General features: G+C 34.3%; 1 protein-coding gene across 1 annotated transcript in view; it reads right to left on the reverse strand.

Annotated features, from left to right (window-relative positions):
• Positions 1 to 12925, reverse strand: part of ZNF385D (zinc finger protein 385D) — a 438227-nt gene that overhangs the window by 247312 nt on the left and 177990 nt on the right. The gene's annotated exons all lie outside the window — the stretch shown is intronic.

The following is a 12925-nucleotide window of genomic DNA, read 5'->3' on the forward strand; positions in this document are numbered from 1 at the left end:
TCAAGGGTTAGTTAGCAAAATTTTTTTTTTATTTTTTTTAAAATGTATTCATTCTATATAAAGCCAGAAGACATTTTCTGTACAGTGGTTTTGTTTCTTCTGCCACTTATTTTTTTTTTCTCTTATCTTTTTTTATGATACTTAAAGAAGTAAGGGGAGAAGAGAAGATTAAACCTTTCCTTGTTTGATTGTGTCCCTGCCAACAGATCATATCTGCTAAAGACCATTCAGCTTTCTCATTAAAATTCACAGTCCCTAGGTGACTAAACTTAATTGGCGAGAAGTCAAGGAACATAATTGTTTAAATTATGAGCATTTCTAAAAACAGAGCATTATGATGAAAGTCATCTATTTATATTGTGCTATTTCATTATGATTGTACTTGCAGTAGAAATGGATACTTTATCTTGTTGTTAAACAGGTAGTAAAGTGAAACCCTGAAATCCTGACAGAAAAAAAAGAAAAAAAAAGTAACAGCTTAATCTTGCTGAATACTAACAATCTCCAAAGCAAGTTTACTTTCATATAGGGAGTAAATTTATATTTTTAAAAATTAAATACATTTTTTCCTAATGCTTTTCATATATTTGAGTGCAAGGCAGCTTGACAGATAATAAACAAGCTTATATTTAAACAACAGGCCAAGAGAAAGTACTAGCTATATAATAATCAATGGAAAATCTGCCTCAGAGTTTCAACGAACAACTCACTTTAATAATAAAATCACAAACTGTAATTGATAAAGATTACCAGCCAATGGAAGATTTTGCTCCTGATTAAATTAATGGCACAACTGTCCAGACCACCTCTTGCCCCATCTAGTCATGCCATATAGGCTGGCCTTAATCAAATCACAGTCTTATGAAATAGCCTGCTTGAACTGACCCCACATATCTTTCCACTGTAATCTAATGTGTGTAGTGAAGGCTGATATTAGTCTCTCACTAACCCAGTCTATGTACCCTTGCTAAGACTTGTTTGCCTCAGGGCATGAATTTAGCACTGATGGGGAGAAAAAGAGAATACAATTTTACCACCTTTGTGTCATTAGCATAGGTCAGTGAGTCACTCCTGTGCTGTGGCACAAGGCTGGGCATCCACTGGCACCCAAATGCACGAGGGCTACACTGAATCTGCATGGATTTGACCCTTGGAAAAAGGTTTAAGAGGATGGAGAAAAGCAGGAAATAAACTACAAGCATTAGCCTCATCCCTCACAACCCTGCAGAGAGATACTTGTCTGTTTGTTTTTAGTTCCAGTTTGTCAGGGAATCAGACTAACTGATGTGAAGGGCAGTGGTAGACTAGAACAAAGCTTGCCTTACAGTCTAGCCCATGTTTTTTCTCCTACAAATCCAGGCAAAGCCTTCTTCCTACTTCAAATCCAGGTCAGAAAAAATAATAGCTAAATAAGAGTCTGGTTGCACTCAGTGTTGACAAAATAAATTCAGAATGCATATTCTGTATGTCCTGTATATGTCAGCTTCAAAGATCAGCAGCTGTCTGGAATTTCAGCAGGATTTCTTGAAATCCTTCCTCTACCTGCCTCCACTATTAGTGAGAATTTCACACAGCTATGAAGATCGTCACTGCTCCTGAGACATTGGATCTATCCCTGGACCATGCCAGTCTAATGTGTTTCCTGGCAAGACACAGGGCCAACTAAGCACCATATGTTCGTTCTGTCCTACTAGTATTTGCTAACCAGATGGTATTCAAAGAATGCAAGTCAGTGATGTTCTCTTTTCATCCATCTGTCCTGCAATTCTTACAGCTTAAAAAGAGTACACTTTCCATCTCTAAACATTAGTTTCAGTGAAATACAGGGTGTCTGTGGCAAAGTAACATTAAAGTAAGGTATACAACTCATAAGCAAGAACTCACACAGAAAAGAAACCTTCCCATCCTATTCTTAATTATCTTCCTTGCAATTTGTAGTACAGCTGCTTTGCAGCATTACATGGCGTTCTGAGATCAGCTGGATGTTGTTTGTACCAATACTAGTTTGTTATTTACAAGTCTAGTCTGCTGCATTTATTCAAGCAAAGATCAAATGAAGTAAAACCACCAAAAGTACTCTCAAAGTAGACCACCATGATCATCACTTCAACCACTTAAAACATTTAATCTTAGGTTTAGTCCCTCTTTTAAACAATTAAAAAATTTAAAATAGGAGTCTATGATATCAATGCAAAAATTTGAACAGTGTTTAAAAAAATGGAAAAAAGGACATCATTCAGTTGATCTTTAATCCCTGGCCTCTACATCTGTTAAACAATCTGGAAAATATACCCCTCGTCCAAGTATATTGTCTTCTACAAAAAGGTTAGCTGATTCAGAATCAGATTTATCATAAAAATTATTTCTAATAAAATTATTTCAGTCAATAATTGTTACTCAATAGCAAGCTAAGGGCAGAAATATCAACGTAATAGCTGATTAACTGCCTCCACTTTGTAAATACATCAGTTACTAATGACAACTTGATATGACACCTGGTTTACAATCCCATCTTTCTCTGCAGATTTTGGCTTTTAAACTATTTCAATGAAAATATGAAAATTTTCACCTCCCTTTTAAAAAACTTTTGTTTATTTTCCTTTCCCATCCTCATTGGATCTGAAATAATTCTATGGGACGAAAACCTAACAAATAAATGTTACTCTTAAAACCTTGTTTCAGCATTTTCTTTGATCATTTTTACTGATTCTGTTTCAAGACTTCATCAGATAAACTGTTTTTCCTTATATTTTGAAGTACTACTCTGTCTTTAAGGAACTTTGTTGAATTTTCAATAGTCAAAGCAAACTGAATACCTCAATCTTCATTTTATTATGCTAAGATATGTTTTGCTGCTTTTCACTTAATTTAGTTGTATAAAGTTGTTCCTCCCCTTCCCCACTTTATTTGGAAAGATGTGGCATACAGTCCCCAAAAAATATCAACAGATAAAGAACAGGATTTATATCAGTTTGTCAATCTGAGCACTACAGCACCAGAAAACTGATTTTTAAGCCGTACAACTGAAAGAACTGACTTAATTCTTCCAGTGCCTAAACAATGACTTTGCATTAGACAATGCAGGTGTAAAAATCCAACTTTATTTGGTCATGGTAGGGAAAAGATCATCCTTCTGGGATGATCTTTCATCCTTCTGGGTTTTCAGAAGATCAGTGAAAGGTTTTATAAAATCCCCAAGAAATTGCATTTATATTAACTTATTTTTAAAGTTACTATACATATAAGCATATAAAATATATCTAATTTCTATGCTATCTTGAAAGTAAAATATTTATTCTTTATTTTCTTTCTTCCATTTCCAACTACATTTACAAAGCTAATTTACTTGTTCCAATCTTTATTCTTTGAACAAATACACAAAGAAAGACCTAAGTAAATACATTTTTAGACCAATACAGTGCACTTCTCTCTTATTCCCCCTTGCTCAAGTGATCTTGTAGTCCTTAAAAATTCATCTATGGATAAGAAAGGTTATTATAGGGAAAAAAGGAAAAAAAGCCCTTACATTTTACTATAAATTATAGAATTTCTGGTTTCTAAAACACTTGCAGGTTCTCAGCTTTAAGTTTTATTCAGTCATGAAAAGGAGTGCTTCCACTTGGGAAAAAAAAAAAAAAAAGTTAAGATTAAAGCCCCTGCTTATCAATAGTTGAATAGCTACAACTAACAAATGTGCCTTTTGTATGATTAATTTTTTACATATAAATTTGTTACTAATGAAAATTATTCTTGCTATCTATTAGATAATATTACTATTATAAAGTCTTTGCTGTGTAACTACTGCTCCTTATTTCACAGGAAGTTACCTTGATTTAATAATAATTTGGTAACCACTGAAATTTAGTATCCATTACGTGCATGTTATCTCAAATCAAACAGCCCTCTGCAGCTGGCAGTAACTGGGGACTATCAGGAGATAAAGACTTAAAGTTCATACCTCTAGCGACAGCTTTTTCTGCTCTACAGAACTTCCTCCTGCAGTATCAATAATTAACACTAATCATTTCAAAATCTGGAAATTCATTAAAACCTCTACATGCACAAAGACAGTTTGAGTGCAGAAAACATTACATTTGGAGTATGTTGGAGTACACTTGTAGTCTGCAGCAAACAGAATACAATTTTCCCAACAGTTCAGTAACTATAGTGAGGACCAGATTTTCAGACACATTAGCAAGTCAGACAGGTGTTTCATACTGGGAGATTGAAAGTAAAACACTTAACATGCTTCTTAATTTCAATAGGTGCTCAAAAATGCAGATAAATGCTTTGCATAATTAACAAAAGCAGCAAAGATAGATACCTACCTAAACTGAAAAGTATCTCTTTCTTTTATAACTGTTGAAGCAGCTAGGTGTCCTTCAAAACCTGCTGGCAGCTATTTGTATCTTTGGGCATCAGAACACCTTCCAAAACCTGGTTTTCAATGCCTGATACTCTTTCAGAAAATTAGGAAGTGTGCACTTTAGACAATGTTTTTCCTTTTCCTCAGCTTGTGAGATACGAAATTCACTTAATGTGAAAATTTAAATTCCTTGGGTACATATTCTCCCTGTTGTTAATTTAGCACATATTTTTTTCTACAGCATATGTATACGCAAAGGGTACTTTTAGCTTGCAGTGCAGTAAAAGGACACCTTTGCACTCCTCCCTCACAGCAAGGAGAGTACATGGGTTGAAAAAGTCAAGCATCAACAAAAATTTGGCTTATCTATGGTGTAGGAAGGAAGTAAGCTATTTTAATCTTCAAACAAGGCGGCTATGTCTTTGGAACATGTCTTTTGGAGGTAAAAAACATATATTACATTTATATGTGCACAGTAAGTATACCACTGCTTGAGATATTCCAGTGTCATTTCTAGAAGTGATAATGATAAATGATGATGTATCTATGCTGACAGCTGAAGAAAAGAGACAAATACTCATCTGTAAAATGTTCTGTGCGTGCACAGCCTATGGTACTATATTATACATCAAATGCATTGGCCCAAGCTGAATAAAGTATGATCTACAGCTAGCATTTATTGTATCTGACAGTTTAGTAGATCTGCATTTTGGTCCTATAAGAAATCCAACAGCAGTTTTGCTGTTCACCAGAATCTGAAGAAAAACAGTTATTCACTAGTGGTTAACATTAACCCTTAGGAAAGACTGTAAGTCATTTCTGAGTCCACTTGGCATTTGCAGAGAAAACTATTACAGAAACTCTCACCACTGAGAACACCAAACCCTCCAACACATACAAAAAATCAACTGATTGTATGGAAGAGTCCCGTTGCTCTGCTGTTGTAGAACTGTTAACAAAATTTCCACCAAATGCTGAAAATAACATGGGAGTGAAGCTGCAGTGCATACCACAAAGGGAAGAAAAAAAAGTATGGATTAAATATCATACACTATGTCAATACTTAAGCTTGGGCAGATATATACAAAGTGGCTCACAGTACTTTTAAATATTTGAATTTAAATAGTTTTTGATTCAATAGAGAAGATGAGGAAAAGAGATTCAAGAACAATTTAAATCACATAAAGAGACAGATGAAAAGATTTACAAAAATTATTTTAAGTTCATATGTGCAGTCCTCAATGTATTTGAATTTGAAATAAAAATATTTCAATGATGCAACTAGTTTACATGATTACCTAAAGCTTATGCAAAATACAGAGCTCTACTTGAGGATAAAAAATAAGCCGGAAAATGTCAAGAAGGCAGCCTCTATCAGATAATTGTAGGTCTGCTGCTTAACCAGCAGAATGCAAAATTCAGGGCACCAAATTAAAGCAAATCATATGCCTTCAAATTTGAAAAGCTATTTAAATTTTTGATGTTATCAAAAGAGTAAAAGGAACACTTTTATTTCATTAGCACAGTATATACCTACCATTAAAAAAAATATGTATTAAACACATTTCAAATATGACATAAAAATATAAAAGTATAGGGCATTTTTTAATGAAAAGACAGCTAATTTTCTAGTATATAAATTGGATTTTTTTTGGTGATACTGTCACGATGAATGTTTTCTACAGATAGAAGTAGTAAGTAGGAGTGCTAAGACAAATGAACCATAGCAAAATAGTATTTTACAAAATAAAATTAAAAAGTTTGATTGTGGAATATTTATTTTCAGTCAAAAACAATGCTGAATTATATATAATGAAATATAATATAATATTATACTTTTTTTTCTTCCATAAATGTAGATCAATTTCATAAAGTCAATGTGAAGTTTTAAAGGAATGATTTTTTTTTTTTTTAAGTTTTAAATTCAGAGGCGCAAGAACTGTATGAACATAGCAATATCACAGTTCTACAAATATGGCTTTCATTATGGATTACTGTGATATTTTTATCTTAAAAGAAGTGTCAAAGCAATTGACTTAACATACATTCAGAAAAAAAAGATACAGGGTAATGTCCGCATTTCATGTCAAATTTCACAGAAACTGAAGATTTAATGGCATAGCATTCTTCATATTAAGCTGGAACAAAGCTCTCTTAGTCAGGCCAAGAAACTACAGATTTAAAAGGGTTCTTAAGGAGAAGAAAAAAAGCACAAAGAATGTTCATGTTTCTTGGGGGGATTTTTCTAAGCTTCCACAATTTTAATTGTGCGTATTCCTTGGTATTTTTAAGCTTTCTAGCTTCTTACCTTTTTGTTGAATAGAATAATGGGATAATCTCTACAAGCCGAAAGGAGTGATCTTAATATGAAGAGCCACATAAGCAGATCAACACAAAAAGTGACACAATCAGTGATTCACATCCAAAAAAAAAAAAAATTACAGCTGTTCCAGGTCTGGGTGTCCTTATTGGAGCCACAAATGGGGTGGGGGTGTCAATTTTAAAATATTTTATTCAGAAGATAGTGGGATTTTATTTATTCACATCAGCCTTACCCACCTTTTGACGAATGGATAATCAATTACAGTACTGTGAAAAGAAGGATATTTAGACTGTTACATTTCATCAACGGCATCTGATAATGCCATATAAATGAATGAAGTATGTCACTGCTTTCTAGTTTTAGTTTGTACTACAAAATGCAGTCAACAGCTCTGTGATGACGTAGGTATATTTCATAAGACATTATACCACTTCCCTCATGGTGCCAAACCTGAATCAATCAAAAACAGTCACACTGTTTGCTGTTTGGGTCAAAATTTACTTTTTCAGGAATAAAAGTATGCTCTTCAAGCACACTACCAAGAGTATAAACTAATACCATTTTCTGACTTACTGAACTGATTAACTACTCCTCCCTCCCCCCAAAATCCAAAGTAAAAATCTTCTAACAGACTAAACAAACAAGTTACACTCAATCAAAATTAAGATTTTTGCATGTGAGCTCCTGCATCATTCAGAGAAAAAATAGTGATGCTACTTTTGGAAATGCTTTGTGTACAGGCACAATACCATTGCAACTTTCAAGAACTCCAAATAATATTTAATGATTAATTTTAAGAGAGATTTCAGTGGGATTGTTTCAAGTTATACTTTATTCCATATGCCATATAGGGATGCATGTTTTATGTACAGGCTTATTACAGTACATATGCTTATTTCTAAGAGACAACCTGTTGAAGTCAGTGGGATTATTCACAAAAGTAATAGTTACTGATCAATTTATAGCTTTGCTGGATAAGAGCCTTATTTTTTTAAGAAGAAGAGGGAATTCTGATTTTTTCTTCAACCTAGAGCTAATTTTTTTAAAACTCCAGTTTAAAGTAGTACTTCTAAATGCTTCACATAAAATTGATTATAATTGACTTTAATATAAAAAGCAACATCACAAATAGCTTTTGCAATTGTTAAGGCTTTTTTAAATTGTCTGAAATGACAATTCTAGTTGTAGTATTAGTCTGCCCAGCCTTAAATCACTATTGTGTGGTCCATCATCATTACAAAGATCAACAATAATTAAAATAATGATCTCAACATTCACTGATATCTGCAATCTATTTCAATTGTAAATAGTAATTAAGGTGAGTATTTAAAAACAAAGTCAGTTGCTAATCATCTATATTTGACTGAATCCCATGACTTCTAAAGGCAAGTTCAGATTGACAGTACTGCCTGACAACTAGTTTCTGATGTAAATAACAGATCAGGTATATAAAGCACCTACTTGGACCTGAAAAACAGGAAGATACTAGTAGCCAAAACATCACCTAAACAGCTAAAAGGTATTATCACTACAGGGAAGGTGTGTGTGTGTGTCTTTCTTTCTATAGCTTAAGAAGGAAATAAGGTATATGACAGAAACAGAAGCCAGGCACAAAGAGAGAACATACCTATACATTCCAGTAACTGACAGGGGTTTTCATCCAGAAGTTGTACTACGCAATTTTAATCTCTTTCAGAAAGTTAATTATTAATCTCTGTGAGGGCATATAGAATGACAGTTCTCCTCAGACTACATTAATATCCCTCATATAGAGGATAACTACATTAATATTCCTCATATAGATGAAAACCCTTTGTGAATTCCTAGTCCTGGGATAATTGTAGATATACAGTGTACCTTCAAAGAGAACAACAAAGAACCACATTTGGCTCACAAACCAATATCTTATTTAGGCATTTATATATGTAAGTATTTAAGTACAAGTCTTACTATGTAGATAACATTTTTCCTGAATTTATCTAAGCTCTGTTTGTGTCTTTTCTCATATTTCTATAGGTATAGACTTACAAGATTTATAAAACAAGAGTATTTTTCCATATGAAAAATGATCAAATTAGTATTGGTAGATTTTCTGTAATCAATACAAAAAAAAAAAAAAACAGGAAAAAGAAAAAAAGAAAGAAAAAAAAAGAAAGAAAGAAGAAAGCTATCAACTCCAGAGATGAAGATATAATAAATTCTAAACCTTAGGAGCATCTGCAGAATTACTGAGGAAAGCCATATGTTGAAACCTGTGCATAGCAGAAGATTCATGCGTCCTGCAAAAGAAAAAACAGAGACAGAACTTAAAGAAAGGTAACTAAAATCTTTTCTGGGACCTTCAAATTTTTTCACCTTACTTTATAGTCTATGGCACTGGTATGTTTCAGATGACTTTAAACTGAAGAATTGGTCCTCAAAATACAATGTAATATGCATATTAATGATGACAAATTGGAATGAAAGACTTCAGAAAAATCAAGATACAACAAGTATCTATGATGCAGAGCATCTTCACCCTCAGTCTCCTGTTCTGTCATCTGTTCTTAATATTCTACGTTTTGGTGCTATTTGACATTCAAAATACAAGTATCACAGATATTTGTTTGATCCCTTGTGCCATTGCAACTGAGTTCAGCTATGGATATATTTAACATAATACTAAAGAACTGTTTGTGCTAGGAGGAAGCTGGGAGTTTTTTTGTTTGTTTGTTTGTTTGTTTTAACTAGAGTAGACCGTAATTCCCAGATCTAATCTATTAGGAAGAAAGATGATTGAAGTCATTGACAGCAGATCAATGGCAGATCTCTCATTACTGAAGTGTTGTTTACATTATATTTCATCTTTTGATCTTTTTAATCTTTTTAATCAAGAGTTATACTCACACAAAACACCCACACAAGTGCTGTCTGAGGACTTAGGAAAAGCTTCAACTTTGAAAATGAATGGCAGTCTCTTTTGCCTGAAATCAGAATAAGAGGAAACCTACTCATTGTACCTAACCTGTTTATGCTAAGGATGTGTTTATTTGTTTATTAAACAGATTTATAAGTATGTTTTCACACTGTTGTAGAGCACACAGAAAAAATCAGGTCTTCAGGGAAAAAAAATAAAAAAATTCTCATTTCTTAATGTCAAAATACCAAAATACTCTGTCCCTGAGAATGATAGGATAGGGTCTACAGGCATCTTCACTGCACATAGTTCCCACCAGTCTGTCAGATCATTCCTGAGACCTGATTTAATGAGCTTAAACAGTAGTGTCTGTACCTGAAAACAGAAAGGTTTCAAGTCATCGTAAGTACACTTTGGCTTTCTTCTGCCGAGGGTTATTCATGACAACTGGCTTTGGGCTAAACTCATGCCTGCTCAGAAAAGACAAGTTGCAAAGTTTGCCTTTATTGTCTAGAAGGAGTATTACATGGAGTGTTTTTTTGTTTGTTTGTTTTTGTTTGTTTGTTTGTTTACAATACAGGCCAAGGGCTTTTGTAGATATGTAATGCAAATAAAAGTAAGGCATGGTGACTGGAAAATGTTAATCTTGGTTAAGCAGATGTGGTTTTGGCCAGTAAAGTCAGAGAAAGAGTTCCAGAGGCTGTATTATGGGGCCTCTGAAAATTAAATATCCACAAGACTCTGGTGCTATAGCCTATTGGTACAACCAGTGGTGTGGCTCTCTCTTCATCACTCTCAGAACAGGGAAGATGCTGGATCCAGCTGTGGCAGCAAATGTTGTCCTTTCCCAGTGAAGAGTCTAGCATTTTTGCAGGTCAACCATATGAGTACTGAGTGTCCCGCTTACGTCAAGGAGTTTCTGAAGAGGCGTGCATAATGTGGAGGTCTGAGGATGACTGGGCATGTCATGGTCACGTGATTTAACAACATAAAGGCACCAACAGTCAGGACAGGCAAGTAATTTGGTCTCAAAAGCATGGAGTTCTCTAGGCATATCTGTCAGCATCCTGTCCACATTTGAAAGTTATCAGGTATCCAGTTTGCCCTGATGAGACCTAGAGAAGTATGGGGATGGAAGCTAATCTTATTAACTCAGAAGGAATTAGTTGTTAATTAGTCATTAGGTCAGAGATAAAGAAACTTTTTTGTGTTGAAGTCCTGCAGGCAATCATGAGAAATGAAAAGTTGTGAGTAAAGAGCAGGCCTGAAGGAATTGGTTCACAGGTTAATCTGTTGTAACATTTCATTCACTCATCCATAAGTAGCTATCCCCTTATTAAACACTTATTTATTAAGCCAAGCTTTCTGATTTAAGCACCACAGAATTTATGAACTATAGAAGAACGTGCCAAGATCTTGGAGCTTCTGATTTCCACAGGAGTGTGAACTTCACCTTTCCTTCTTGACACTTTCTCCCACGGAGAAATATGGTCTGCAACAACTCATTTCTACTCCTTTTCTTCGAAGAAGGCTATAAAATGCAAGTTTGAAGAAGCACACATAAACTGTGCAGGCTTTCCCAAATATCAATAAATGCACTTACTCCTTATGGGATTCTAACTGTATCCCAGATACTAGCAAGGAGTACCATCCCTTACACAAAGGCAGACATAAAAGTTACATGATTCAAAGTACATAAAGCCAAAACTAAAAATTAAAGCTTCATGTTTCCTAAAAACCTGTTCCAGTTTTCCACTTTATTTTACTATTATTATTATTATTGAAGTCTAGCAGAAAAGGTGAACTTTCAAGGCAATGAGTAGCCAAGTCAAAGGGATACCAAAATAGAAATATACCAGATAAGGCCTCACATTAAAATTCCAATTTGTTAAAATGAAATTTTTCCACAAGAAAACATCAAAATTGTCCACAGAACTGGAAATCCATCTGGCTTACTACAGACTTATTTATTCCCTTTCATGCTTTCATAGTGACCCATTGCAGGGTTTATGAGGAGTCTCCCTAAGCTAGTCACTGTCTAACTGTTTGGTCTCCCATAACCAGTTAGTTTCCAAGTTCCATCCACACAGATACCTCAATCACAATTTACTTCAAAACAATTTTTTTTTCAGAAAGCCGCAAATTATTACCGCTGCCCTATTACATACAGAACACTATTAATTTCCACATACAAAAAAAGAGTTATTTATGCAACATGTATAACTAAGAAACACACTGTTACTGTGGTTACAGTATATTTTAAAATACAATAAACTGATCTGCATGGATTATGAACAGGACTAGGCAGTCCCAAAGCATTACCAGAATTCTAAGGAAGCAGTAGACTGTATAGGCTGTATGGCATTTGCTAAAAAAAAAAAAAAAAAAAAAAAAAAAAAGGACACATTAATCAGGTAGAATATCTAGAAAAAAAAATACTGTCCTATTAATCCATGCATCACAATCAAACACTTTTCTGAAAACACCTGTACAGTATGTACAACCCCATGAGAAGGAAATATATTATTTACTGGCAGCTACTGCTTCCTGCTAAAAATTGTCAAGAACTAGAAATTTAGCAAGAGAAGGGGACAAAAATCACTCCTGCCTACACCATCGTAATCAAAAGATAGGAAGCCCCCCAGAACACTTGTGGATTTACAATACCCTCCATGTCTAATGCAACATTAAATTCTTATTTATATATGAATATAAAGTGATAGATAAGCACAAATGGATCTGCGTTTTGACTTTACATACTCCTCCATAGCAGAGAGGTAAGCACAACAGAACTCTTGTAGAAATAGTTGAAGAGTTTACAACTGCATAAAGACTATTAGCTACCAGACAGAAACAAGAAATATAATTACCAGGTCAGCCATTCAATGGCTGTATTGATAACAATTAATTGAGGTAAATTAAATCAAAATGAGGGTGTTCTGTCCTACGGTTAGCTTACAGATAAATTTTCCTATACACAAGCTCTTCATTTCCTGGAATACTGATCCTGGAATACTGATCCTGGAATACTTTGAAGATACACTTTTGTCCAAAATTTCCAACATCAGGCAGCTCTGATAAACTAATGCTACAGTCTGGCTGCTGCATGACAGTAAGTCCTGGAAACGACCACAGTATACATGACTAGGAACCTAAGGTCTTACATGCACAACTCTTGCATGTATTATTATATGTGCACTTGCTGCATACACATTAATGATGATGCCAACAGTTTCAGGTCTGCCTGTAAATCCAGAGAGGTATAGAGGAGCCCTTCTCAGAACAATAAAGCTGGTATTAAGCTGCAGAGTATTCAGTGGATCATCTGGTGGGATATATC

This window comes from Cygnus olor, chromosome 2 (assembly GCF_009769625.2).
Source record: "Cygnus olor isolate bCygOlo1 chromosome 2, bCygOlo1.pri.v2, whole genome shotgun sequence".
NCBI classification, from domain to species: Eukaryota; Metazoa; Chordata; class Aves; order Anseriformes; family Anatidae; genus Cygnus; species Cygnus olor.